The sequence below is a fragment of the Halichoeres trimaculatus genome, unplaced genomic scaffold (assembly GCF_033239565.1).
Source record: "Halichoeres trimaculatus isolate MK-OKI-2021-1 unplaced genomic scaffold, fHalTri1.1 fHalTri1_scaffold_6, whole genome shotgun sequence".
Classification (NCBI taxonomy): domain Eukaryota; kingdom Metazoa; phylum Chordata; class Actinopteri; order Labriformes; family Labridae; genus Halichoeres; species Halichoeres trimaculatus.
This window is the reverse complement of record NW_027437184.1, coordinates 34,959,573-34,962,072: the sequence shown is the minus strand read 5'-3', so window position 1 is coordinate 34,962,072 and position 2,500 is coordinate 34,959,573. Positions and strand designations below refer to the sequence as shown.

The window sequence follows — 2,500 nt, the reverse complement described above, 5'->3', positions numbered from 1 at the left end:
GAGGAGCTCCATGCTTACAGCAAAACTTGAAGTGCGTATTGCTGGCTTAACAGTGTGCATCCATCAGTACCTTACAATTATCCTTGTTGCAGCAGAACTCGAAGCAAGTTCCACCTAATGTCTCATCAAGGGCACCATGTGACCAAAAGACCCAAGCAATTTTCTCTTAGTGTGCCTTTTGGCCAAGGAAAAAACAACAGGTCGTGCCTGTCGACAGTGGTGCAGCAGCCGGCAAGGCTGTCTTGTTAGCAGCTGACCTGGCTTCCAGCTCCCCTGACTGCAACTGAGTATTTCCTTCACAGCTCACTGTTGAGTCGTAGGTTCCCCTTCCTGGCTGCAATTGCTATTAGCAATTAAATGTTAGGCAAGCCAGTTGAAACCTGGGTAAGAGGCACAATGCAAAGCCTAGTTACTTCCGCTCAGTTCTTGCAGCAGGAGACAGTGGGCGTCACATAGCTTTGATTTGTCTCCAGAGCGCTTTGCCCAACACTTTGGCTCTGGTGGACTTGAAGGGGAGTGTGCCGTGCGATGGTGGTATAGTGGTGAGCATAGCTGCCTTCCAAGCAGTTGACCCGGGTTCGATTCCCGGCCATCGCAGTTTGCACCTGGAGGTGGACTCTCATCCATCTTACCAACTAAGTGTAGCTGTGCATAAGTACGCTTCGAAAGGTATTTTGTGGATGACTGGAAAACATAATCCACGTTTCTTGCCCGACGCAGGAGTTGAACCCTGACACTGCGGGCTCCCGGTGACTGTGCTACATGAAGAGCTTGGAAGTGCCAGAGGGCATAGCTCGGGGCTCTTGACACGGCCCCCTTTGCCTTTCTCTATCTCTGGTCAGAGCCGTAAGATCTCCTGAAATCTTGCACCAAAGTTGTCCGTTTCCAGGCGCGTCGCTGTCCTCTTCTATTTGGTTGGCAGGCACTGGGGAAAGGGGCTTTTTCGAGGAGGCGGGGGTTGTCGTGGCCGAGTGGTTAAGGCGATGGACTTGAAATCCATTGGGGTTACCCCGCGCAGGTTCGAATCCTGCCGGCAACGTTCCCTTATGCCTTCCTCCCCGCTGGACCGTTGCAGTTTCACTGGGCCTCAGTTTCTCACAAAAGCACATGGGTTGAGTCTCCCTGGTAGCCGTGTTAATGAGAGGGTGCCAGCTGACTTGCTCATTTGTACTTTGTGCGGCAGCCCACACTGACTGAGAATATGACGCATGTACTTTGTGTGACTGTAGAAAGTGGTCTGTCACCAGCACTGGTGCAACTGATGACTCTTTTGTTTTAATTTCCATTGCTCTGGGGCACGTCGGCCTCTGCTTGTCTCGTCATTATCAAGGCGGAGAGCTCTAGCAAATCTTCTGGACTATTCTTGTCAGCCATGAATTCCCTGTGGCCATGTCATTTCAGTGGCCTTTTCAACACAGCCAAGGTCCCACAACGAGCCCATGACCTTTGTAAGAGGTGGGGCAGGCTTGGAGTCAGGCTACGAACCGGACCCCAGGCGGTGACACACGTGCATGAAAAGCAGAGGAGGGGGCTAGTGGCGCAATGGATAACGCGTCTGACTACGGATCAGAAGATTCTAGGTTCGACTCCTGGCTAGCTCGTGACCAGTTTTGGCTGGTAAATGACATGTTCCTGGGTCTTGAAATTTCCCCTGGACAACTGAGAAGAGCTTTGTCATTCTGTCATAGTTACACTGCCTTTCAGCGTGTGCGGACTGAGGCCTCCGAAGGCTTCTGTATCAGTCGTGCGGCACTTTTACCAAACTTCCCTTGTGTCAGTTTCCAGTCACCATTCTTCATCAGTCTTTGAGGAAATTTTTCAGAAGCACAAAAACTGAAGTGAGTGAGCCCTGCGTGCAACTTGGGCAAGCCCCAAAGCTTTGTGCAATGACCGGGAGAGAAGTGAGAAAGTTTCACTCAGAATCCAGATGCGATCCATTGGGTCCAGCTGCGATTGCGCTGGCTTGTTGGTCTAGGGGTATGATTCTCGCTTTGGGTGCGAGAGGTCCCGGGTTCAAATCCCGGACGAGCCCGCTCTGTGCTGCTGTGACCACGATGTACTCTGTGCAGGAGGTGGCCTTGTTGAGTAGGCTGGTGGAGTGTGGAACTCTCTTTCAGCACTCAAAAGGAGCACCACTGACCAAAGACAACGTGCACCCATTCCAAGGAGAGCCACTGCCAGCCTGTAACCACATCTGAAAGGATGTACTAGGAGTGGAGCGCTGCCGCTGCTGAGCAGGTAAATAGCCAATGAAAGCTTGAGTTTTCAGGGCAGTGCTCAGTGGTAGTGGCCATTCATGTGTCCATGTGTGGGTGCTTGTGCCATTCCCTCTGGATGTGCCCCCCCTGCCATTGGCTTTTGCCAGGCAGATCTGTGCATTCATTTGGTTCAAAGTTTGAAGCGCTTGTGCAAACTGCAGCCTACTTTTCTCCATTCTCCGCAGTTCTTGCGAGTTTTCTTTCTTCTCAAGAGCTCAAGATGTCCTCAGCCAGCTACGGAT

General features: G+C 51.8%; 4 non-coding genes across 4 annotated transcripts; all 4 read left to right on the top strand.

The window, feature by feature from the left end:
- The first annotated feature begins 525 nt into the window (after positions 1-525).
- trnag-ucc (transfer RNA glycine (anticodon UCC)) lies at positions 526-597 on the top strand. The gene has a single exon. It is a non-coding gene; the product is annotated as a tRNA-Gly (tRNA).
- Positions 598-957: 360 nt separating this feature from the next.
- Positions 958-1,039, top strand: trnas-uga (transfer RNA serine (anticodon UGA)). Its single transcript has one exon. It is a non-coding gene; the product is annotated as a tRNA-Ser (tRNA).
- Positions 1,040-1,528: 489 nt separating this feature from the next.
- Positions 1,529-1,601, top strand: trnar-acg (transfer RNA arginine (anticodon ACG)). Its single transcript has one exon. It is a non-coding gene; the product is annotated as a tRNA-Arg (tRNA).
- Positions 1,602-1,960: 359 nt separating this feature from the next.
- On the top strand, positions 1,961-2,032 carry trnap-ugg (transfer RNA proline (anticodon UGG)). The gene has a single exon. It is a non-coding gene; the product is annotated as a tRNA-Pro (tRNA).
- The last annotated feature ends 468 nt before the right edge of the window (positions 2,033-2,500 follow it).